The 26,795-nt window shown below is 43.8% G+C and overlaps 1 pseudogene; it reads left to right on the forward strand.

Annotated features, from left to right (window-relative positions):
- The first annotated feature begins 2,881 nt into the window (after window positions 1-2,881).
- LOC103648737 (uncharacterized) overlaps window positions 2,882-26,795 on the forward strand; it is a 71,540-nt pseudogene continuing 47,626 nt past the window's right edge.

Here is a 26,795-nt window from a genome sequence, read left to right on the forward strand (position 1 = left end):
AGGTCCTTATGGAGAGGTACTCAGGAAACAGCCTGAGTCCCCTAAAGGATCACAAGATTATCATTGGGATAACATCATCGTATCATAAATATTCACATCATGTTCGTTGATTAAGTTAAAGCAATAACATAAAGCTAACCATAGTAACCCAAAAAAGTAACAAGGATAAAGTAAATATAGACTAGTCAATCCTTAGGTTTCAATAATGTAATGCGGGAAGGTGAATTATAAAGTAAGTAGGACATAGTAGGTCAAAGGATACTTGCCTTCACTAGGTTGTTGCTCAGGAAGGTCTTTGACAACACACTCAAGAACCACGGGTTCCTCGTCGTCTAAATAAAGTGACCATGCATTCAATACATTCGGATAAAGACAAATGAACAACACACCAATCATGTACAAACAAGTGAACACATCTCAAAAGAACAACATAAACTTAAGAGGTAGTTCAGGTTATAGGGTGAACTAACACATTTAGAAGTTTGTTATTCTCTAAGTGTTGTCTATCTCCATGGACTACATAATTGGATTTCACTTAATTTAATAAGACACAAAATTACACCAGTGGTAGATTCATACTTTACATGTTATTAATCTCACAAGGTTAAACATCTAATTACTATTAGGGTTTCCTTTTTATTTATCTTATTAAGTACATAAACTATTACATAGACCAACCAATAGTCTAGGCATAAAATTAGCATGTGCAGACACTAAATGATCATAATTTATTTGGACAGAGAATAATTATATGAACATTTTTGCAATTTGAATCACTCAATTTGGAGTTCATATGCAAAAGATATGAAATAAATAAGTTTTAAAGTTTAAAATACAAAATTAAGTCCATTTCTATGATTAAAAAAATCTAGGGTTCAATATGCAAGATTACAGGGGCATGCGCGCGAAAACCAGGAACGACAGGTTGATTTCTAGAAAACCAAGGCTATCTTTAACAATTTTACCACACAAAGGGGTATCAGCCTTTCTCAGCCACACGATCGCGAACGAACGACTGAGATCAGATCCCGTGGGCGAGCGCGTGGACACGGGCGCGGGCGCAGGCGCGCACTGACCAATGGGCCAGGGCGGTCGGCGACCAAGGGGTAACGGGGCTGCTATGCTGGGCCCAACGGCAGGGGCGCGAGTGAGGGGGAGATTTGAGCGGCCAAATCTACATCGGATGGTTGAGATTTGCTCAGATATAATTAAACCTAAGCTGCTCGATCTCAGATGAACGCTCGAGATCTGATGGCAAGCGCGGGCAGAGTGGCTGATCTAATCGCGATGACGCCGCCCGTCTCCGCGGCAAGGTCCTGTCGGAGGCGGGGGCTCGGCCCCGGCGAAGACCCAGGGTACTGGGGAAAGGACTCGAGCGCACTCAGTGCGACATGGCAGACTCAACCGTGGGCACAACACCGGCGCGGGGGCACCAGAGGGCACAGACTGCGACTGCGCGAACTTGCTCTGGCAAGCAATCGCGCGAAGGACAGGGCAACAAACAGGGAAATAAGGGCATGGGGGATAGCTCACCTCGAGAGGAAACTCTGGAATACTGGAGCAATGCCGGGGACGCGGGATGCCTCGGGTCGACGGCGTCGGGGCTTCGGCTGCACGGGGGAAACGACGGTGAGCGCGGACTGGGCAAAACAAAGAGACTGGGGGCAAACCAGAAGGTTTCCCGCGTTGTTGGCGAAGGGGCAGAGCTCACCAAGGCAACAGACGTAGCAGACGCTCGACAACGGCCACATAACGGCGGCGAGTCTTTGGTGGAGCTCCACGGGCGCGTGTAGAGCGAGAGAGAGAGCGAGGGAGTTCAGCTCAGGGCGCAACTGGGCGAGGGGAGTGAGTGAGTGGGCGCGGGCTGCAGAAAAGGGCTCAGGCGCGAGGGTCATGGCCGAGAAACGCATAGTCGTGGGCACGTCCACGGTGGAGAGCGTGGGCAGGAGGTTAGGGAAGGGGGGAGTGTCTGACAGGCGGGGTCTGTAGACCAGCGAGGGTCAGTGGGCGAATGGGCGGTCAGCGCTGACAGGGATGTCCCACCTAGCAGCGAGCGAGAGCGGGCGCATGCGCGGACATGTCGGCACCGATAGGCCGGCCCCACTGGGCAGCGGGAGGGAGATAGGGAGAGAGAGCACATGTGCGGTCGTCGCGGATAGGTGGGGTCCACCTGTCAGGCGACGAGGGCGCGCGCGGCATGGCTGGGCTGGATTGGGCCGGTTGGTTCGAAACGACTTTTTCTTCTTCCAGGGATTTTCTAAATGTTTTTTCTTTTTATTTTCTCTATGGATTTCAAATCAAATTCAAACCAAATTCAAATTCAAACCATTTCAAACATCTGCGTCAAACAAAAAGGACAATTTACGCTCAGCATGATGCAACAATTCATGACTCACTTAGTTTTGGCAAAATAAATAATTAATCTCTAACCAAATTAACCTAACTCTAAAAAAAGGAGAGAGAGATTCTAGAGAGAGATACAAGGGTAACACTTGAATTTGGTAGGCACTTAGAGAAGAAATTTTATACCCCCAAATTCAGGGTGTTACAGATACCTCAGAAAAAATTTGGAGGAGTCTTCTTGCCCTTACTTTACATTCTGCATTTACTTTGAGCATTTTACTTTTTGTATTTGCTTAGTTAGTATTTGTAATAACGACTTAGGGTTGTTGTCTATCTCGTAGTATTTACTTATTACTAGTAGTTTGGGTGAAGTTGGGCTTACGCTTAGGGTTTAACTTTTGTTGGAATTTTAGAAAAGCCCAATTCACCCCCTCTTGGGCATCTTGATCCTTTCAATGGGAGAAAACCATATCCAACCTCCCAACATATACAACTTGTGCACCTGGTCTAGTTTCATACGTTAATGAGAAAGATATAGATGTACCATGAGAACAAAACATATGATGTTACTCGTGCTCTTTTATCTGATTCGATTGCATAATATGCATCATTTGTAGCTCCTTGGCCTTTTGTGTTTTTGGCATAGAGTGTATGAAAAGACCAGTTGAACGGAAGATGGGATCATTCTTTTCTCTACTAGAATTCATGGACATTGATATTTAATTGGCAAACACAACTCAAGCTCTCATGGCATGCATATCCCTATCTGAATTTGAGGCAAGCATAATTGGGTTCAATAAAATACTTGTCCCTCGAATAGTAGAGATAATTTCTATAGGATCACCAGATCTTATTTTTACATTCACTACCGCAATTGAAGTTATATTTGTTCCAGCAGACTACATAAATCTTACTTGCTCTCTTGAAATAGTAGGTTCCATAGATAGATTAGTTGATCTTCTTGGTGCATGTGAAGATACTTCAACTCTAGCCAACTTCTCTTCAATTCTGGCCAAGATATCTAAGCATGTTTATGGCGCAATTGCTGATGAAATTTGGCAAGAATTCCCATGGATCAAATTGCAAATCTCTTGTTTGCAGAAATTGAGCAATGTATGAAAATGTGTTTGTAAGACTTGCATCTTTGATAAAGGTTGGAAAGTTGAAGGTTATTGGGACTATGATTGAATTAGGAATTGACAAAAAACCTCTTGTGCTTCTAGGCAATGGTTCTGAGATCTCATAACACCACGTGATTACCACGCTAAAAACATTCAATGAACTTGGTACTCCACTTCAAGGGTGCATGAAGCCCGCAGTGTTGCTTCATTTTGTGGCAGAACCGCCCGAATTATTCCAGCTTAAGTGCCCAAGTCACGCCTTAGAGGCCGCAACGCACTTAAATCGGAATAACACGTCAGTCCCTCAGATCTAGTCTGATAAAGCCACTTATCCAGGATCAAATACCACTAACTCACTCGATGGTGAGTCACAGAGAAAATACAATAAAACAGGAAACCTCAAATTAAAGTACTAGAGTTATTACATAAATCGGAGTTTTTCAAGTAACTGAATAAGTTCATAATTTAAATTGCAGCGGATAATCGATAACGTCGAAAGATGAGGAATAGGGCAAGGCCTAGCCCACTACTCCTTCTGCTCCTCTCCTGCTGGAGCAACATCCCACTCGACCGTCTAACCCGGTGGCAGGGTGGTAGGCCAAGTCACACCATCAACCATATCCTGAAGAGTACCTACAAAATTTATGCCACAAGCAAGGCTGAGTATACTAATACTCAGCTAGACTTACCCGGTGTGAGGAATCTACTCCTCTACCTCTAGACCATGCAACTGTTTGGCTGAGGGGTTTGGTTTGCCAAAAGCACTAGCTGAGTCTAAAATCAATTTTAGCTTTTCCAATTCTAGTGTCATTAATTTTAGCTATGTTTGCTCCTTCTAAGCATACATGGTAGCAATCATTTAGTACAATCAACATGTTATCTCAAGTAAAGCTCATTTCACTTCTTACTCAATGCAGTACAAGGGGTCAAGCAGTCCCATTAGCTGCGAGAAGCAGACGATTTGAATCGAGTTTTAACCTTGCAAGGTAAACCTAAACACACGACATGTTAGGGCACTCCATCCCCACACACGTCAATCATCCCCATCGATTCCCCGTTCGCGGCCAGGGCTCACCGCCTTGGCATACAATGCTCCACTGACCCCGGCTGTCGCCGTGTAGTGACCGCACTTGTACCCACCATAGCTAGCATGGGAGACTCAGTCTTAGGACAAGTGAGGGGGAAAGTCCACGCCTGGCTTCACTCAGGTACTAGGTTTACCGGTTACCATATTTCCCGACATGTGTTTAGTACGTTCAAACGCTTGACTCAGATATCCACACATTAATCCTTAGTTCCTTTTCTGTCTCATGAACATGGCATCCACCTTGGATCCAAGTTAGAAGACCATCATAGATCCCGTTATCAAGATGAATATAATCAATTCTTGACCTCGCGCGAGTGCTAGAGAAATCACTCGACTTCTACCGAGATCCTAATTAGCAAAGTAGCTACTCGACCTAGCATACAAGTATCCATCTCAAAAAGGAATCCTGAGTTCATGCAACTAAGGGTTTCAAGCAACTCCTACACTTAAGTGGACATTACAAGCCTACAAACATTAAGTGTAGTAAAGTAGCATATATAAACTGGTTATGCATAAAACCGGGGCTTGCCTTCAAATGCTGGGGCTGCGGAGAGATCCTCTGTGGCAGGCTCGGGAGTTGGCTCCTGGTCTTCCTCATGGACAACTCCTTGCTCGGGGATGAGCACGCACTCTCCGTCAGCGAGGTTGCAGTCTAATGAATGCAATGAGTGAGATATATGTATGCCATGATATGCAATGTGGTAGTAATAGAAATGATTAAATTGATAAAGTAAAGTTTAAATCTTACTACGGGAATTTTGGTGGTACACTTAGCCATTTAGGTCAAGTTTGGTTAGGTTAAATGGTAGGATTATTTTAGGGTTCCACTGATTTCCTTTTAATATTTTAGTGAAGGTTTATTAAGATTCCTAGCTGAATTTATTGGGGTGAGACTCATTATTCTTTCCAATTTATCTCTTCTTTTCCTTTTCTTTTAATCCTTTCAGGTGGGTTTGAACTACAACCTACATTTACTAATTGCCAAAAATTCTGCAAAAATTATAGTAGCTTCTCACTGGTGTGTAACTCTCTGTCTCAAAAATTGGGGCTCAAAAGGTTAAGGGCTCTCTCTGTACAAAATTATCAAATCTTAGGGCAGAGGGGGTGCCTTGAACTACAACTCTCTTCTAACAGTGGATTACTCCCTATGGCTTATTTTTGCTGGTTCTTTAGGTGCTATAATATGACTTTGCACCAAATTTTAGCCACTAATATTTATTGGTTATTTTACTGTGATTTTCTAAAGTTTTTGGCCAAAGGGGTGCTTTCTACTACGACTATACTTGAAAATGTCAAACAACAGATTTATAATTTTTTCTATCTTCTTCTTTGTGCAAGAGCAATCATTCTAGAATTTGGCAACTTTTTGCTTAAGGGAAAAAGTGGTAGAATTTCTTGGATTACATGGTCTTTTTCATGGGGTAGGGGGTATTGGCTCTTACCTTACATTTTTAACTAGGTATCATATTTTTCTCTAGTGGTCTACTTCATCAATAGTTGGGTAAGATTTTATTTGCCTAATGTTGCACAATGTTTGGATTTCTTATGATTTAATTGGAACATGGGCCAAAATTAAGTTTGAATTGTTCAACCCACTTATTATGATGGGTTGGGGTGTTTCTTATTTTTGTAGTGGTGCTCTAGTAGGTAGGAGTCTACTGAATTTTCCTTACCATTTTTGAAATGGTCCTTATATTTTTAATTATAGCTTTTCTAGATATCTTAGTGCCTAATAAAATAATTAACCTTGGACTAGCTCTAGACTAAGGTTCTCTATATTTTTCCTAGGCTCCTCATCACCTAAATATGCTAGGAAAAATATGCTTCTTCTCTGTTTATTATTTTCAACTACCCTTCTTAATTTTTTAAGTTTTGGGCAGATATAGTTTTAAATAGTAATACTTGAGTTAATCTTGTATACTGGGGTGTTTAGTATTTTTAAACAGTGTCTAAGTTGGGTATGTAACTCTATAAATTTTCTTAAGCCTAGCACAAGAGTATTTCTATTTTTCTTCATATTAATAAGGTTTTGGCAGTTTTCTTATTTAATTCAAAACTCTAATAAATAATACAAAAAACATGGGGTTTACTATTTTTCCTTGATAGTTTATATTATTTTGAATCCAGAAAAAATGGTTTGACTAATTTTGGATAAATATTCTTCAAGTTATGAATTTCCTAAGTTCTCTGTTCATTAAAAAGAATAATCAGAAATGGTTAAATGGATACTAACTTTGCATCGGGGTCCCTGGCGATTGTTTTCAATTTCCCTTATAGACTAGTCCTCGGGTCACTATTTGAATGTGCCACTGACAGTTGGGGTTTTCTAAACCTAACTCAAGGTCCTTCTCCCAATTAAACAGTATCCGTGGCAGAGAAAAGGGCGGAGGGGCTTACTGGCGGCGAGATTGCTCCGGTGAGGTGGTCGAGGGCGTAGGGGAGGTCGTGACGGTCACGCCGATGTGCGGATCGTCTACGGGGATGGTCGGAGTAGGCCGGTCCACGTGCGCAGGCGGGGGAGCTCATCGGCGGCGAGGGCTCCGGCCTATCTAGGGCGGTAGAGTTCAATTAAATTGGTCAGTGAGCTTCACCAGAGGTCAGGGAAGACATAGGCGCGAGGAATTGAAAAATGGCTCACCAGATAGCTTGGTTCACGCGCGGTGGCGGGCAGCCGAAGTCCGGCGAGGGTGATTCCGCTTCTCCGGTGAGGCAATGCCTCGGCTCAAGATTGGTGAAGCTTCACAGCCTCTCGGGGAAGCTGTCTAGGGGCTAGAGCGAGGATGGGGGTCATTAGAAAAGATTGGTCACAACGACCGTGATCGGGCAGTGATGGTGGGCGGTGGCGCTCGCTTTCCATGACGAACTCCAGTGATCTCTGGCTCGGGCGGGGCTTTGGGTGCACGAGTGCATACGGCTAAGGCCTCTGGGGGCACTTATAGGCAAGGGCAAGGTGCAGACGTGCGGGGCAGGGGGACCACGCGCGGGGCACGCGCTGCCGTGGCTAGTCCGCGCTCGGCGGGTCAGGCAAGCGATCGAACACGTGGCCTCGCTCGGTCTGATCATTTTCAAACGCTAATTGGCTCGCGATCTTCTCGTAACTCTCCCAAATCCCTGCACACGATTTGTTGCTTGTCATTTAATCTTTGTTTCTCTTACAACACTTGAGTGGATTTGATCTCGGATTCGCGAGATACAAGGGGGCGAAATTGGGTTTGTTGCTCGGCTGAAAACCGAGACTAAAGTCGAGTCAACATGTGTCAAACGGTTTTTGTTTGATTTCAAACTTTACCAAAGTATGTTCAAGGTAATTTGGCGCCACTTTCATATTTGGGTTTTGTAGATTTGAGTTTTGGAAAACAGAGAACACGGCTGAACTTCATAAAGGTGTAAAAATTCAGTTCTGAATTTTCTGAATTTCCTTTTTGAAAGTTTAGCTTGATGGGTCTTTTGAGAATTTTGCAAAGCTCCTCTGATCAAACTTTCTTACTACATTTTGTAGTTTATTTAGTGTACTTTAACTTTGTTATTTGGTTCTCATCATAATTTTGTGTTTTTCAAAATCTTTTTACAAGTTTTCCCTTTTTGCACTTAAATGACCTACTTAGGGTTATTTAGGGTTTGTGAATTCTTCTCACCTTGAGGTGCATGATATGATTAAGGCACAATACTTAAGATGAAAAAGACTTAATTTAACCTTTGCTCCTAATTTTTTATGTCCTTTGCTCAATTTGGTTCACATGTGATAATGGTCTTGAGTTAGCTCTGAGAAGAAACCCTAAGTGATAATGGGGTGTTACAACCTTCCCCCTTAAAGAAATCTCGTCCCGAGATTTAGGTCGGAGTCCTCCAAGGTGAAGAGAATGTTTTATGGCTTACTCGAATTGAGTGGTTTGTTCATTAAGGTTCTTCTTAGTATACTGCTCTTCGAATGTCATCTTCTTTGCAACTTCAGAAGGAAGTCCTTCTTGATTTAGTTTTGCAACTAACTTAATTTATGTTAAGGTCTTTCTTTTTATACTTAGATTCAAAGGGCAGGGGGAGGGGCTGGGCATGGTTACGTACCGATTCCCTTAGGTAGACAATCGGGTAAGTTCGAACGTAGAAATTCCTCAGTCTCCCAAGTAGCCTCTTCCTCTGAGTGATTACTCCATTGGATCTTATACATTTTGAACGATTTAGCCCGAGTTGATCTTTCTTTGCAATCCAGAACCTTGGAAGGGTACTCTTGGTATGATAGATTTGGCTCTATCTCCGCTTCTGGTTCTCCTATGACCTCGGTCGGCAATCGAACACATTTCTTCAATTGGGACACATGGAATACATTATGGATGGCAGACATTTTTAGAGGTACCTTCAATTTGTATGCCACAGGTCCACATTTTCCACGATCTCATAAGGTCCAATGTAGCAAGGGGCTAACTTGCCTTTGATCCCAAACCTTTGCAATCCTTTGGTGGGTGATACTTTCAGATATACAAAATCTCCCACTTCAAACTGGAGGGGTTTTCTTCTCTTATCATGGTAACTCTTTTTGCCTGGCTTGAGCAGCTTCTAGATTTTTCCTGATTAGTCTGACTTTCCTTTCAGCTTCAGTCAGTAAGTCAGGTCCAAAAATTTCTCTTTCTCTAGACTGAGACCAATTAAGGGGTGTTCGACACCTTCTTCCATATAGAGCTTCGAAAGGTGCCATCTTTAGGCTGGATTGATAGCTGTTGTTATAATCAAACTCTACCAAGGAGAGGTACTTATCCTAGTTCTTGCCACAATCGATCGCACAAGCCCTTAGCATATCTTCAAGAATTTGATTTACCCTTTCGGTCTGACCATCAGTCTGTGGGTGGTAAGCTGAACTCCTTATCAGCTTGGTTCCCAAAGACTCTTGCAATTGCTCCCAAAATCTGGCAATGAATTGGGCTCCTCGGTTAGAAACAATGGTCCGGGCTAACCCGTGCAAACACACGATTCGGTCAATGTACTGCTCTGCAGACTTCTGAGCCTTATCGGTGGTGTGCACTGAAAGAAAATGTGCCACTTTTGTCAATCGGTCCACGATGACCAAAAATGAATCATGAAGCCGAGAGGTATTGGGTAGACCCACAATAAAATCCATGCTGATGTCATCCCATTTTCATGAAGGTATTGATAGGGGCTGCAAGGCACCAGCTGATTTTAAGTGGCTTGCCTTTATCCTCTGACATGTGTCACATTCTGATATATATTGAGCTATCTCCCTCTTCATTCTGGTCCACCAATACAAGGGCTTTAGATCATGGTAGATTTTGGTGCTTCCTGGATGCATAGAGAATTTGGAGAGATGAGCCACTTCCAAGATTTTCTTCTTGAGATTCTTACTTTTAGGAACCACCAATCTGCTTCCAAACCACAATAGACCCTTCCCATCTTGGCGGAAACACTTATACTTCTATGTCTTCTGATGGAGGTTCTCCTTAATAATTTGCACTCCCTTGTCACTGAGTTGGGCCATGATTATCTAGTCTCACAAAGTTGGCTCAACAGAAATGTGAGACAAGGCACCAGAAGGAATCACTTCAATCTTCATTTTGCTCAACTCATCACACAGGGTGTTGACGCGAGAATCCATCATAACACAGTTGCATTGCAACTTCTGACTCAAGGCATCAGCTACTACATTGGCTTTCCCCGGGTGGTAGTGTATCTCCACGTCGTAGTCCTTGACCAGCTCTAGCCATCTTCTCTGCCGCATGTTGAGATCAGCCTGAGTAAAGATGTACTTGAGGCTCTTATGATCTGTGAAGATGTTGCAGTGGGTTCCCATCAAAATGTGTCTCCACATCTCCAATGCATGAACCACGGCTGCTAACTCCAAGTCATGAGTGGGATAATTCTGCTCATGAGGTCTAAGTGCTCTTGATGCGTAGGCAATGACCTGGTTGTCTTGCATCAAAACACAACCCAGTCTAGTGCCAGAGGCATCACAGTATACATCAAATGGCTTGCTATTTTCGGGTTGCGCTAACACCGGTGTTGTGGTCAGATGCAGCCTCAAGGTGTGGAAAGCATCTTCACACTTCTGACCCCAATCAAACTTGGCTCCTTTCTTCAACAATTCAGTCATGGGCTTCGCAATTCAAGGGAAATCCGGAATGAACCTTCGATAATAACCAGCCAATCCCAGAAAACTTCAAATCTGACGGACAGTTGATGGCAGCTTCCAGTTCATCACTTCCTGCACCTTATCCGGATCAATAGTTATGCCCACTTGAGAGATAGTGTGACCCAAGAATTTAATCTCCTTTAGCCAAAAATCACATTTTGACAGTTTGGCATAAAGACGGTGCTCTCTCAGATGTTGAAGCACTACATGCAGGTGACCGGCATGCTCTTCTTCATTCTTTGAGTACACCAAGATATCATCAATGAAAACCACCACGAACTTGTCTAGTTCAGGCATGAAGACATAATTCATCAGATACATGAAGTATGCTGGCGCATTAGTCAGCCCAAATGACATCACCAAATACTCATACAGCCCATATCTGGTTGAGAAGGCAGTCTTTGGAATATTACTTGCTCGTATCTTGATCTGATGATAGCCAGAGCGAAGGTCTATCTTGGAAAACACTTTAGCTCCGACCAATTAATCAAAAAGAACATCAATACGAGGCAAAGGATACTTATTTTTGATATTCACCGCATTGAGTGGGCGGTAATCTATACATAGCCTCAAGCTTTCATCTTTCTTCTTCACAAACAAGGCTGGACATCCCCAAGGCGAAGTACTTGGGTGGATGAAACCCTTGTCTAACAACTCTTGTAGTTGTTTCTTCAATTCTACCAATTCCGCGGATGGAATCCGGTAAGGCCTCTTGGAAATAGGTGTCGTTCCCGGTTGCAACTCGATGGCGAATTCAATATCACGGTCTGGTGGCATTCCTCGCAATTCATCAGGAAAAACATCGCATACTCACAGACCACTGGAATCTTCTTCAAGGGCAACTCTATCATAGCAAAGCACATGATCGAGTAGAGTCTTGGCTGGGTAGATACAATGCAAGGTCTCCAAAGGTATGAGAACGGATTTCCAGAGCTCTGGCAGCTACATCCAACACCACTCGGTGTTGAGTCATCTAGTCAGCTCCGAGAATGATGTCCATACCCTCTAGTCCCAAAATCAGGAGTGTGGTTTTGGAGATCTTACTTCCCAGTGAGATAGGAACACTTCGATTTAATTGGTTTGTTGCAATTTTGCCCCCAGACGTTGCTATCATGAAAGACCCTTTTGTATGATAGAAAGGCAGTTGACATTTAGCACTGAACTTCTGGCTAATGAAGCTATGAGATGCACCAAAATCAAATATAATTAATGCAGGTTGATTAAAAACTGAAAAGATACCAGTCATGATGGGGCTCCTTCAGGTAACTCCTCCAGAGTAGTGAAGTTGAGCTTCCCTTGCCTGCCTTGCACCTTCTGCTTCCTTCCTTTGTCTTGATTTGGTGTTGGCATCTGCCTCTGCTGATTCCTTGGGTAATTCTTGGCATAATGGCCCACATTGCCACAAGTGAAGCACTTGTTCCCATTTCCCTGGTGGAACTGCTTCTACTGAGGTTGATTGTTCCTTAGAGTGGGAGCTGGAAATCGGTTGGGTGCTTGCTGCTACTAAGGTGGCCTGATCACCCATCTGCCTGCCTGTTGCTGGAATCCTCTGCTCTGATTGTTGGAAACAATCCTGAACCTTTGGGGTGGAGCGGAGGGTCCTGAAAATGGTGCCTTCCTCTTCTTCTCTTCCCGGTGAGCTACAATACAGTCCTCCTGTGATATGGCTAGGTTGACCAACTCATTGAAGCTATCAGCCCGGACAGTGTTGAGACGCTCACACAGCTTGGTGTTGAGACCTCTGTGGAAGCGGTCTCTCTTCTTTTCATCAGAGTTAGCATGATACCCCACTTACTGGCACAAGTTGTTGAAGGCCTAGACATCATGCAACATAGTACGGGTCCCTTGATTGAGTGCTAGGAATTCATTCAACTTGCGGTCAAGAATTCCAGCTGGAATGTGGTGTCCCCTAAAGGCAGTCTTGAATTCCTCCCAAGAATCTTCATGACTAGCAGGTAGCATGGCGTGGAAATGGTCCCACCACGTCCGAGCAGGTCCATGAAGCTGCTGCGCGGCGAAGCGAGTCTTGGTGTCATCAGGGCAGTCTCCCGTGAGGAGGGGAAACTTGGACTCCACGACGCGTAGCCACACGTCGGCGTCCAACGGATCTTCTGCCTTGGTGAACAAGGGCGGCTGTGTGCTCAGGAACTCCTGATAGGTCGCAGCGGCCGAAGGTCACTGCGGTTGGCGTCCACCATGCTGCTGAGGATGGTGCTGGCACTGCAAGAGCTGTCGCAAAATTTCGTTCTGCTGAGCCATCAGCTCCTGCACCGTAGGAGCTGGAGGAGGTGGCGGGGGAACTTGCTCGTTCTGCCCGCGACGCTGCCTAGTTGCCATCTGAAAACAGAGATTGCCGCCATTGTTATCCCAATTCATAATTCCAAACAATATGCTTTATATCATACGGAAAGAAAATGTCATAACATAACAACAATTCGAATGAGGATAACATGATTACAATCACTTCATTGCTCGCAAAAGTTCTCATGGGTTACATCAATTAGGGGAAAGTACTCGTAAGCCTAGTCCAAAATCTGACGTCAACTAAGCTCGCGTGGGTTCCTATCCTCCTAAAGCGTCAAAATGACCCATCAACCCTGAGTAGTGGAAGCGACACTGGATACGGGCAAAGGTTGCATCACAGAGGCAGTCACATTGGTACTAGGGACTGGTCCTAACTCCTCGGGAGCCTCCTCTCCCTCGCTTCTGGCCTCTTTGGCCTCCATCTCCAGGTGGTGCATGTCCAGGTGATCATTAGCTTCCTCGAGCTCCTACTGCACATCGTGGAGTTGGTTTTCCAGGACATCAATAGTGTTGTCCTAGATCTCCACCTGTTGCTCTAGGGTGGCGATATGCTCGCTCAACCATTCCACCTGTAGGTCTTTTTCCACCAACTCTGAGGACAAATCGACCACGAAGTCCTCTCGGCTGTCAAGGGTGAGCTTAGTGGTCTGAGCGAGGTTAGCAAGATGTGCCATAGCGTTGCTCTATAGGGCCTATAGGCGGTACAGTGTGCTCATGCACTGAACAGTGATCCTCCCAACCAAGTCGGGATACATAGCCCACACGTCCTTCACATGGCTCACACGGTTGCACCACATGGGGCCATCCCTCTTCTCAGCGAGGAAGAGTCCTAGTGGGTGCATCACCATCTCCAGGGGATGGTAGCCATAGAAAGTCGTTAGAGTCTTCATAGCTGCCGCCTCAGTGGAGTCAAGGGAACGCCAACCCGGCTGAAGGGGGTGTGCCTCCATGGTCAGCCAGACTTGGCAACATGGCACCCGATACTCCTCGTACAGCTACACCGTGTACAAAGTGGGTGTAGGGTAACCGGTGGAGTTGAGCACCTCCCACAAGACGGAAGGAAAACCCTTGTGAGAAAGGAAATCAGAACTGAAACGAGTGTCTCCTCCACTGGCAGGGGTGGGTGAAGTCATATGTGGAAGAGGATCAGACGTAAAGGTTATGGTAGAAGAAAGAAAAATATGAGAGCCTGGGTTGTTAAAGGAAGTGGGTTAGATCAAAATTTTACTCCTTTAATTTCTAATCCCTTCGGTTTTATAATGCATGCATGCTGAAAAGAGCGTTTCCTCACCGAATCAGAAGGGTGTTTTTTAGGTCATCCTTGAAATCTAAGACTGGCCCATAGGGCCTACTTATTTAGCCACCTGTTTTCCCACTATTCCTAAGGCCTTTCGTCCTAGATCTAGTGTTCTAGTACTAATGATCCCAATACTGGTTTCTAAGCAAGTTTTAGATTTTTGAAAAGTTGGTATTCATGATTTATTGCTTTCTCTGTGGTGGTATTCGCTTCGATACCAGCTGTGGCAGAACCGCCCGAATTATTCTAGCTTAAGTGCCCAAGTCACGCCTTAGAGACCGCAACGCACTTTAATCGGAATAACCCGTTAGTCCCTTAGATCTAGTCTGATAAAGCCACTTATCCAGGATCAAATACCACTAACTCACTCGATGGTGAGTCACAGAGAAAATACAATAAAACAGGAAACCTCATATTAAAATACTAGAGTTATTACATAAATCGGAGTTTTTCAAGTAACTGAATAAGTTCATAATTTAAATTGCAGCTGTGACGGAACCTCCCAAGTCATTAGGCTCACCTACAACGGTCATTGTCTAACAGACCTTGGACAACCCTGTAGATGCACATAACCACTCGACAAGTTCGGTATCTGTATTCTTTTCCTCGCCCAAGAGCGTTTCACCCGTCACGCAGATATTATGACACATCGGAGGAATGAATGAGCGGAAGCAAATTACAATAACTTAATTTACATTCATTAAAATATAGAAGAAGTATTATTAGATCACCAGGTTATCAGAGTGCATAAGTATTATTATTACAAACTTGGTAGGCAAAAACTCCTCCCGTATAAGAGTATATAGCTTTTCAAAAGGGAGGCCACCATCCTCCCACCACCACTTTACTGTTGAGGTTCATCCTTGGGCACCACCTTAGTGCAAAAACAACAAAAATCTGCTGTTTCCTCACCTACAACAACATGGGTTCGAAAACCCTGAGTACGAAGTGTACTTTCGCAAGTCTTACCCATCAAAATAAAAGACTCTCAAGGATATGCTGGCTTAAGGGAGTCAAGGTAAGGCTATTCAAGAAACAAGACTCTATTTGCAGAAATGCTTACTAATAGTGGATCCTTAAAAATCCAATTTTATTAGCAAGTTAAGTTATTACCTGTCACTAGAGTTCTTTCTACCTTAGTTCAAGCACTTGGCCTACACTAGCCGTCTTTTATCATCCCATCAGTTCACTGGATTGCTATGTGTAAATCAGTGACCAAGTCTTCATGTCTGAGAAGTAACGGCGATCCGAATCGATTAATACCCAGCTGGGGATCTCCAATCACGCGACATATGTAGCACTTAACCCTTTCATATGTCAACTCACCACCGGGTTTCTTAAGACCAGACCGGGTTCACGCCAACCGAGAGCATAGATACACCACCGTCCAGCCTCTTGCCACGGAGGGTACACGCTACTCTCGCCATCTCTCCACTCCCATTGCGTGTTGGCCTTTCTGGTATTAGTCTGCCCGAGGCAAAGCTTACCCATGATGAGGCATGTGACCAGTTAAAAGGTCCTCGATCATCAGGCCTACATCGATAAGGTCCTTAATCGACTCAGACGGAGACTCTACACCGAGACTCCCTTCTCGTGCAAGTCAACCGCCCGGTCTCAGCTTTATTATTTAAAACCAAAGTTTGGTACCTGGCAGAGGTACATCTTTTTAGATGTTGAACCCATCAAGGCCTTTGACGGATTCAACATCACAAGTTTTTCTTTTTGAAAACATTCCCACCCACTGAAGCATAACTTTTGTTTCAAAGCAAAACATTTTTGTTTTTCTAAAGCAAGGCTAAGCGTCATAAAAGTTCTTTTCATAAAAGGGTATCAAGGAAGGGTAATCAATTTTCCAAGGAAGGAAATGCATCAACGGTTTAGCACACAACTCCTATCACCTAATGCAACAAACAAGGTGATAAAAGATTTTAAAGTAGCAAGTCGGTGGCAAATGCACCGGGGCTTGCCTTGTTTTGTAGGAGAGTCGCGCTCTGTTCCATATATATCAAAATAAAAACAGTTCCCGGCAGGTGGATTTTCTGTTGACGGAGTAGTGTCCTCTCCTTCAATAGTCACTTCTTCCTCGTTCTCTATATATAACCATATATAACCATGAATGCTCATGTAATGCTTATGAAAATGCAATAATAGAAAAGATACACCAGGTTGTTTCTTGAATATAACTTTCCTTCATGGTACTTCAGGAAACTAGGGTTTCTGGAGTCAGTAGTTTATTTTCCTCAAGCAGATACTACCTAGAAAACTAGGGTTTTAGGTTTAGGCATCAAATAAGGTCCAAAACGAGTCAAACTTCACCCATGGGATCTAAATATCATATTTAGCTTATCCAAAAAGTTTGGTGATTTTTGGAGTTATTAAATAATTTCTAAAATTCCTCAAGTATAGGTTTTGGCTTTTTTAAATACCACATAAATCCTAGTTTAGACTAAAAATCTTAGAACTATTTTTTTTAAATACTACTGAAACTTATGAGTCTAACAAAATTGGTCTCATATTTTTATCATTTTCCTAGAATTTTCTATAATTTCTCTAATCCTGGTAGAAAAAGAAAAAGAAAAAGCGTCAATAGTGATGGGCTCAATTTAGCCCGAGTCAGCCCAATACAGGCAGAATGCGCCCGCGCGTGTTCTCGCGCTAGCGGATTTGCACTGGGAACCCTGGTGATTGGAAAAACCCATTAACAATCCCGCACACTATTACGATGTGTCACTGACATTTACACTGAGGTCCTTCACTTTCTAATTCTTCACAACTCACGATCCCTTACCGTGGACGGCGGAGCACCAGCTCCGGCGAGCCTGTACCGGCCAAGATACACAATGACAGGTGCTCTGGAGTGGTTGACACCTAATTCGATCACTAATAACCATTTCCCCCAACTAATTTCAAGGTTCTAGCCCCTAATCTCTCTGCCTACGGTGACATTGCGATCAACGAATAACATGAAGTGTTCTCGGTGATCCTATGGGTTCTAGCTCAATTGGATGGGTCGAGAAGCGTCACAGGCACACAGGGATGCTAAAACAAGAGCGAGGAGGGCATGATCGAACAAGTGGAGAGCTGGCCACAGCGAGCTCACTTAGTACGGTGTTCTGGACCGATTTGGGGGAAGTCTCAAATTGGGGCTCTCTGGTGGATAATCGGAGGCACGGGTGGGTGTGTTGGGTGCTTGACTACATAGCGGGGCCGATGGCACACTCAATTTATAGGATCCGAGGGTGGTGTCCCATGAATTTGAGATGGCGCGCTGCCGGCTGGAGAGAGGGGAGAGCACTGGTGCGGTGATACGGTGGCTTTCACCGTGGCAAAGACACCGGCGATGGACGGACTTGCTACAAGGGTTCACTGCGACGTGTTAAATCTCCTAGGCACGTGGCGCTCTAGCGGCAGGCGGCTAAATCCGGTGAAGTTTATCTGGACCGGCCGTGAGTCAGGAGGACACGGCGGCCGGGCTGAACAGTGGCCTAAGTTCATCTTCAATGCGATATTTCTTACCCTGAGAAGTTACCTATACTCTATTGAGCACGAATAGCGGCGCCTGGCGTGAACCCGGACGCGAGGTCGCCGGCGGCGAGGTTCACTGAACTCACAGATCTTTTCATTATTGTACCATCAAGAACTGCTTCAGTCGTTCTGACATAGCGTTTTGCAGCGTGATTTACTTCAAATTCCATGTAATGACTTGATCACCTCTCTGTATCAAAGTTGTAGCCCTACAACCCAGTTATAATCTTGCTATAGTAACCATGTTCAAACACTCACTGGATTATCTTCAAAAGAGCCCACAAAGTTCATCCCAAGCCACAGTCAGTAGGATTTCATATTCTGAGCTGACTGACAGCCCAACTTTGAGTCCATTTAACTCCAAATTTTGTATGACACCAAGGCTTAATGACTTAAGCAAAGTTATGCTCCTATAGTAGCTCTTACAATTTGATGCATTGACCCTACGCAAATTCTTTATGGATTATGAGATATAAGGCTCCAAACATGCCTTAATCTCACTGCATTTCAGACTTAACCCAATAGGGTTTAGGTGGTGCTTTTTGCAAATAAGCCCCAATTCCACATTTTGACTTGCAAATCCTCAAATGTGAGAAACACATGATTTGTGGTGTTCTGTTACTTTGGTATTTGCACTTGGGTCCAAAAGTGCACAAATTTTACAATTAGCCCCCTAGGGTTCGAGTTTAGGGTTTTTCAGGGGTCTTTTCAGGGTTTTTAGCACTTTAGGGTTTTGGTGTCGCTAAAGTCCTTCAAAAATGATATTTCATGATCATTTCTCATGTATTTTGAGGTTTTAACTTATTTGGGCTTCATTTGCCTTCCTATGCCCTAACCCAGGGTTTAATACCCTACCCTAAGGTTAACCATACTTCAAGCCACATCATTACAATTTGTATAAAATTTTTACCTAGTGAATGCACTCTAGGTGTAACAAACACATGATATGCCAATGTTCATGATGTTATGCTCAAGTTTTAGTGATAGTAACACCAGGGGTGTTACATCCTTCCCCCCATAAAAGAATCTCGTCCCGAGATTTAAAGTCCTAGGGCATGTAGTGGAAAAGGAAACTCGTCATATTTTTATTTCCTTATTTCTTGTACAAGACAGAGGGTGGTATGGGGTTTATTCCTTCTTTACAGTCTAATGTACATATCTCACAAATTACATGAAGCTAAAAAGCCAGGGAAATTCTTTTCTAAGAAGTCTTGGGTTTCCCATGTAGCTTCATTTTCAGCATGTTGGTTCCATTGTATCTTATAAAATTTGATTACTCTTCTCCGGGTGACCCTGTCCTTTTTATCCAGGACATGAATGGGATGTTCTGAATATGTTAAGTCTAGTTTCAAGGTAACATCCATCACATCAATGGTTCGATCTGGAACCCGGAGACACTTCTTCAGTTGGGATACATGGAACACATTTTGCACTGCAGACAATGTTTCGGGTAGTTGGAGTCGGTACGCCACTGGTCCACATTGTTCAAGAATCGTAAATGGACCAATGTATTGGGGTGCAAGCTTTCCTTTTACACCAAAACGAGTCACACCCTTCATTGGTCATACTTTCAGGTACACATAATCTTTGACTTGAAATTACAAGGGTTGGCGTCGTTTGTCTGCATAACTCTTTTGTCGAGCTTGTGCTTCTTTCAAATTATGTATGATTCGTTGAACTTTTCTTCCATCTCTTTCACCATATCAGGCCTGAAAAACCACCTTCTCCTGGTTCAGACCAATTCAAGGGGGTACAGGACCGTCGTCCATATAATGCTTCAAATGGTGCCATCTTAATACTTTCTTGATAACTGTTGTTATATGAAAACTCTGCCAATGGTAAACATTCATCCATTTTTGTGGGAACTCCAGGACGCATGCTCGCAACATGTCTTCGAGTATTTGATTCACTCTCTCAGTCCGCCCACTGGTTTGGGGATGATAGGCCGAACTGTGGAGCAATTTAGTACCCAGAGCTTTGTGGAGTTCTTCCCAGAATTTGGATACAAATTGCAGTCCGCGGTCTGACACTATGGTCTTTGGAACTCCGTGTAAACTGATGATATGAGCAATATATACCTAGGCATAGGTGAGGACTGGATAAGATGCCTTGACTGGTAGAAAATGAGCTATTTTTGTAAGTCGATCAACTATAACCCAGATAGAATCAAACCCTTTTGCAGTTCTGGGTAATCCCACAATGAAGTCCATGCTGATATCCTCCCATTTCCAAGTTGGGATGGGCAAAGATTGCAGTGGACCAGTAGTCTTCATATGTATGGCTTTGACACGTCTACAGGTGTCACATCTCGCCACATAGCGTGCAATTTCAATCTTCATTTTTGTCCACCAATAATGTTGCTTTAAATCTTGATACATCTTGGTGCTTCTGGGATGAATGGAATATCGACTAAGATGAGCTTCATCCAAAATTTGCTAGCGGACTTCATCATCCTTAGGCACAACTATGTGGTTATTAAACCATACTATGCCTTGATCATCCTTTCTCAAACAGTTCGCTTTCCCGGCTTCTATTTTCTCATGAATATGTTTCATACCCTCATCATTCCTTTGAGCAGCAATGATTCTTTGCAGAAGAATCGACTCAAGCTTCAATTGGTTCAAAGTTCCATGTTGTATCATTCCCAGGTTTAACTTCTCCATTTCTTGACACAATGTGGTGTCCAGAGTCCTTACTGTAAGACAATGGCAAGAAACCTTGCGACTTAGTGCATCTGCCACCATGTTGGCCTTGCCTGGGTGATAGTGGATTTCTAATTCATAATACTTAATCAACTCAAGCCATCTCCTCTGCCTCATGTTTAGTTCTGACTGGGTAAAAATATACTTCAAATTTTTATGATCTGTATATATATGGCAGATATTTCCCAGCAGATAATGACGCCATATTTTAAGGGCATGAACTACAGCAGCTAATTCTAAGTCATGAGTTGGATAATGTTCCTCATGCCAGCGCAACTGTCTTGAAGCATATGCTATTACTCGGCCCTCCTGCATTAAGACACATCCAAGACCACTTCCAAATGCGTCACAGTACACATCAAAAGGTTTTTCAATGTCTGGTTGAGCCAATACCGGAGCAGTGGTCAACAATACCTTCAGTTGCTCGAAGGCTTCGTTGCATCTTGAGGACCAGTTAAATTTTGTATCATTCTTCAATAGACTTGTGATTGGCTTCACAATCTTGGAGAAATTCGGAATAAATCTGCGGTAATAGCCAACCAGTCCAAGGAAACTTCGAACTTGATGTACAGTGGTTAGTGATTTTCACTCTAGAATATCCTTGACCTTGCTGGGATCAACCGCAATCCCATTTGTAGACAATACATGTCCCGAAAATTGGATTTCCTCTAACCAAAACGCTCATTTACTGAATTTAGCATATAATTGGTGTTCCCTTAAGCGCGTTAATACGATCCGTAAATGTTTAGCATGTTCCTGTTCATTCTTGGAATAGATCAAGATATCATCAATGAAGACCACCACAAATTTATCCAACTTGGGCATAAACACCAAGTTCATTAGATATGGGAATTGGGCAGGAGCATTTGTCAATCCGAAGGACATAACCAAATATTCGAATAATCCATACCACGTAGTAAATGCGGTCTTGGGTATATCTTTGGGTCGAATACGGATCTGATGATAGCCCGACCTGAGGTCAATCTTGGAGAATACCCGAGCTCCACTAAGTTGATTGAACAAGATATCGATCCGGGGAAGAGGGTACTTGTTCTTAATGGTGACCTCATTAAGGGGTCTGTAGTCCACGCACATTCGAAGTGTTTGATCCTTCTTCTTGACAAAATTGCGGGACATCCCCAAGATGATGAGTTGGGCCGAATGAATCCTTTCTCAAGCAAGTCTTGCAATTGAGTCTTAAGCTCCACCAATTCGTTTGGTGGCATCCGGTACGATCTTCTAGAAATAGGAGCTGTACCAGGCTTTATTTCAATCACAAACTCTACATCCCTTTCTGGAGGTAATCCAGGCAAATCTTCAGGGAAGACATCCGGAAATTCACACACTACTAGAATATCCTGGATTTCTGGTATGATAGCTTCATAGGCCCGTCCATATGGTTTGGCTGGGATAGTTACAGGGATGGACAGGAGAACCTCTTCATGGCCATGGCTCAACTTAATAGTCCTTAGGTCCGTGTTGAGGTTAGCTTTATGCTGGGCTAACCAATTCATGCCCAGAATTACATCTATATCTTGGCCTTTCAAAACAATCATATTGGTGGGAAAGTCCCGTTCAGCCAACGTTACTGACACATGGAAGGCTACTTCCTTAGTAAATATTTGTCCAATGGGCGAATGAATATTAAACCCTTCCCTCGATTCAGTGCAAGGAATGCAATATTTTTCCATGAATTTCTTGCTTATGAATGTATGTGAAGCACCAGAATCAAAGAGAATGACTGCTGGGTGATTGGCCACAAGGAACGTACCCATCATTACCGGCTCTCCTTCCGGTGTAGTGGCCACTTGAGTATAATAAATTCGCCCAGTTTTCTTGACATTTTTGCCTGTTGAATTATTAGTCATGTTCCCTTTGCCTTGATTGGAGCTCCTAGAGGTCTGCTGATTGTTGGACTTATTCTACTTTGGATATTGTTGGGGGGCCTTCGTCTGCCGAAGGTCCTCAAAAACACAACTAACATGTTTTCCAAGTATAATACATTCACAGGGACCTTCAGACATGGGGACAAAGTTATACACGATATGAAGGGCGCGGTTCGAGTGAAGGACGAGTTAGTGTCGAAGCTACCTGTGAAGAAGCTTCGGCTTAGCGGCTGTTGGGGGCCTGCTTCGTCGCCGAAGGTCCTCTAAGCAAGTTGGCACAAGGTACAGGCCGAAGCTACAATCTAGGGAGCTTCGGCATAGTGACATGCCTTGAGATGAAGGGCTGCACTGACCTAAAGAGGAAAAGACTAATCGGTCCATGATAGTTTGTGTCATGTTTGTAGTCATTTGTCGAGGGTATGAATGTAATTTCAACAGGGCTGCATCCCGTGCCTATAAATAGATGAACAGTAACCTCGTACTGTTCACACTGACTTGTATTCATTCGTGCGTCACACTTGGACTTTTGCTTTCTGTCAAGCCGAAGGTACAAATGTAATTCAATATTGTTCATGTTTATTCATGATGATATAATAAAGATATATAAATGATGTCATATGATTATTCATGGTATTTCTCATGTTTCATATGCTTCTACTTACATTAATATACACTGGGATGATGAAGGTACATCCTTCATAACCTTCGTCTGAAGATTATTATATCCTGAGGGAAATAATGCTTCGAAGGACGAAGGACATTAACCACTAATGTTTTGTGTTGCCTTGTTCTTAACTCATAGCAGTTGAGAACAAGTTCCCAACATTGGCGCCCACCTCCGGTGAACTCAATCGACCACCTTCGGCAAGCAGTGACCTTTGTCATGTTGCCGAAGAAAACTTCTTCAGGGATAGGGGCTGCACTACAGCCACTGGACGTCAACCAGAACACAATGCGCGAAGCTAGAACTCAAAAGAGGAAGGCTATAAGTACAACACCCCAGGAGGAGGAGCTGGACCAGGAGATAAGGGATCTCGAAGCTATCCATCAACAGATTGAAAGGAAGAGAGAGAAAATGCTTTGTCTTTCCGCTCTACAGAAGAAGATCGATGAAGCTGCTGAAGAAATACGTCATCTTACTCATGATGATCAGGACCGAAGACCTCAACAAAGAGAGCTTCGTCAGGATAATTCCTACAATGATGATAATTGGTATGATGATTTCCATCATGCAAATTTTGATTTTGATGATGCTTCTCCTCTATCAGCAGAACTGCAGGCTACCCCATGGCCCTCTTCATACAAGCCACCTCAGCTCCCCATGTATGATGGGCATTCAGATCCGAAGCAGTTTCTGATGAGCTATGAAGCAACTATATCTTTGTACGGGGGCAACACCGCAGTCATGGCGAAGTCCTTCGTCATGGCAGCCCAAAGTGTGGCCTAGACATGGTACTCTTCTCTCCGGCCAGGAACAATCACGTCATGGCAGAAGCTTAAGGACATGCTGGTCACCAATTTTCAAGGGTTTCAGACGAAGCCAGTCACCGCTCAGGCCTTGTTCCAGTGTACTCAAGACCATGAGGAGTACCTTCAGGCATATGTCCGAAGGTTCTTGCGCCTGAGAGCACAAGTGCCTACGGTGCCCAATGAAATCATCATTGAGGCCATGATCAAGGGTCTTCAGCAGGGCCTACGGCTCAATACTTCACCAGGAAACCCCCCCAGACTCTAGAAAAGCTGCTTCAGAAAATGGATGAGTACATCCGAGCTGACAATGACTTCCGCCAAAGAAGGGAGGAAGCTTACAGATTTTCTGAGATGACTAAGGGCATCGGAGGAAGAATTCACCCTAGGCATGTTAGATCAATCCTAGCTCCAGTCAGAATGATGACAAAAGAGGCCAGTTTCAGAGGCCACAGCACAGCTCACAGTCTTCAGGACAGCAAGCTCCTTCAGGCCACCAGCTCCAAGGGGCCGAGGCGGCAGGGGCTTCGGAGGAAGATATGGGGATCAGCCCAGGAAAATCTATTGCTTATTCTGTGGTGAAGACAAGGGCCACACTATAAGAACATGTCAGATCACCATTCAAAAACAAAAAGAGATTGCCGAAGCAGAAGTCCGACAGAATCAGCCGAAGCAGGTCTTACATACTGCTTCGTGCCACTCTCCCTACATACCAGAATATGTGGGCAATCAACTTGCAGCTTCTGTTGCTTCAACAAGCCATTCACAAACTTCCTGGCCTCAGCTACCACCGCCACCACCATTGCAACCTGCTTATACCCGAAGCCAGCAGCCAGAAGGGTGCCAACACCCACAACAACAATGTGACTTCAGGGACGAGTCTGAAGCTCATACGGTCAATAGCACTGTACCAGAATCAAAGAACATATACTGAGCAATATCCTACTTCTGAAATACTTTTACTTTTTTATGCCATTTTGCTTTCTGTATGAGGAACAAGCAATGAAAACTCAGTTTTGATTTCTTGTAATGATTCTGCCTGCGCCAGAATGAAATATATCTTCTTCACAGATTTACGAAGCTCAAAAGTCATTCGATGCAGAGCCAAAATTGACGAAGCTACAAAAAGTCGTTCCTAAGGGAGCGCATTGTAAGTTTTCTGCTCAAAAGTCGTTCCTAAGGGAATGTAGAGCCAAAATTGACGAAGCTACAAAAAGTCGTTCCTAAGGGAGCGCGGTGTAAGTTTTCTGCTCAAAAGTCGTTCCTAAGGGAATGCAGAGCCAAAATCGACGAAGCTACGAAAAGTCGTTCCTAAGGGAGCGCAGTGTAAGTTTTCTGCTCAAAAGTCGTTCCAAAGGGAATGTAGAGCCAAATATCGCCGAAATACAAGGCGAAGAAGTTCCAAAGTCATTCCTAAGGGGATGCAGAACTTATACCGCCGAAATAGAAGGCGAAGAAGTTCAAAAGTCGTTCCTAAGGGGATGCAGAACTTATACCACCGAAATAGAAGGTGAAGAAGCTCAAAAGACGTTCCTAAGGGGATGCAGAGCTTAGACTCAAAAGACGTTCCTAAGGGGATCCAGAGTTTTGTGTATTCCAGTGTGGGTGCGTGGGTATGTGTCTTCGGCATTATCATCATTTTGCATCATATCATCACATCATTTTGCATCACATACATCATACATCATACATCATATTGTATTAACGACACAAGAATCGAATATGAAGCCAATCTTCTGCAAATGCTTCATCAAACTGAAAATGTGCTAAGGCACGAAGTAAGCTTCGGGAAGTACATTTTTATCAGACTTTCCATAAGAAGGGATATCTTTCTTTACGAAGCATGAAAAGAAGGGAAGGTGTTTTTTCGCCGAAGGCTCAAAAACGGTATGTGTAAATTTCATGCGTCACAACGAAATAAGTTACAATAATTTACATATTCGATTCAATGTTACATACATCAAATGTTACATAGTTTTCTTACAATAGAAGCTTAATGTTCATTCCATTGCCTCATACATCAAGCATTTCAAAATATTATTACAATAAAACTTATTCTTCTCTAAGGACTTTTTCCGCAACTTCGTTCAAAAGTTTATCGACGACTTCGTCAATAATGGAGTCTGCCATGCTTATAGTTTCTAGCGCTTCCTTCATTTTTGGATCAGCTAAGGGATCGTACAGCTTTGGAGGCGGGGATAGTTCAGCTGAAGTTGGTAAACAGATTAGTTCGAAGCCATGAAGCGAGTGCCGAAGCTAAATAATCAAGAAACAGTACCTATACGCCTTTCACATTCTGCAGCATCTTCAGCTCGCTTTGCTGCTGCCCGGGCGTCATGGGTGTCTTTTTCACTCTTTTTTATAATCTCGTGGGCCAGCTCTCGGCCACCGTTCAGCTAGACATCGTTATAAAATTTCCCACCCATTAAAGTTGCTTCGACTGAAGGATCCTTCGTATCATTTATGGAGAAGGCAGCTTTGGCCTGGGCTATGGCCTTAACGTGTTCACATCCGACCTTCTCCAGAATAGCTGAGATTCCCCGCGCGCCGGAAAATGCACAAATGTCCCCATGATCATTCAAAATTTCCTCGAAAGCTTCAGCTTCTCCACTTATCCATTCAACAATGCCCTCGGGGTCGCCTCGTATGAAATTTTCTTCAGAAGAGTAGGCGCCCACTTTCGCGAAGCTGGTTTTTAATTTCTGTTGGGGACCTTCGGCATCCGAAGGTCCTCAAAAACAGGTTTAATAGTGCTTCTGGAGTATAATGTGTCAACAGGTATCTTCGGACTCAAGTCAGGCATCACAGTAGACCAGAATAATACGAAGGTTGGTGAAGCGCCGAAGGTGTAAGCAGGAAAGCTTCGGCGTGACAGCAGCAGGTGAAACCGACTTAAAGATGAAAAGGCTATTTAGACCTTGACAGAT

This window comes from Zea mays, chromosome 2, assembly GCF_902167145.1.
Source record: "Zea mays cultivar B73 chromosome 2, Zm-B73-REFERENCE-NAM-5.0, whole genome shotgun sequence".
NCBI classification, from domain to species: domain Eukaryota; kingdom Viridiplantae; phylum Streptophyta; class Magnoliopsida; order Poales; family Poaceae; genus Zea; species Zea mays.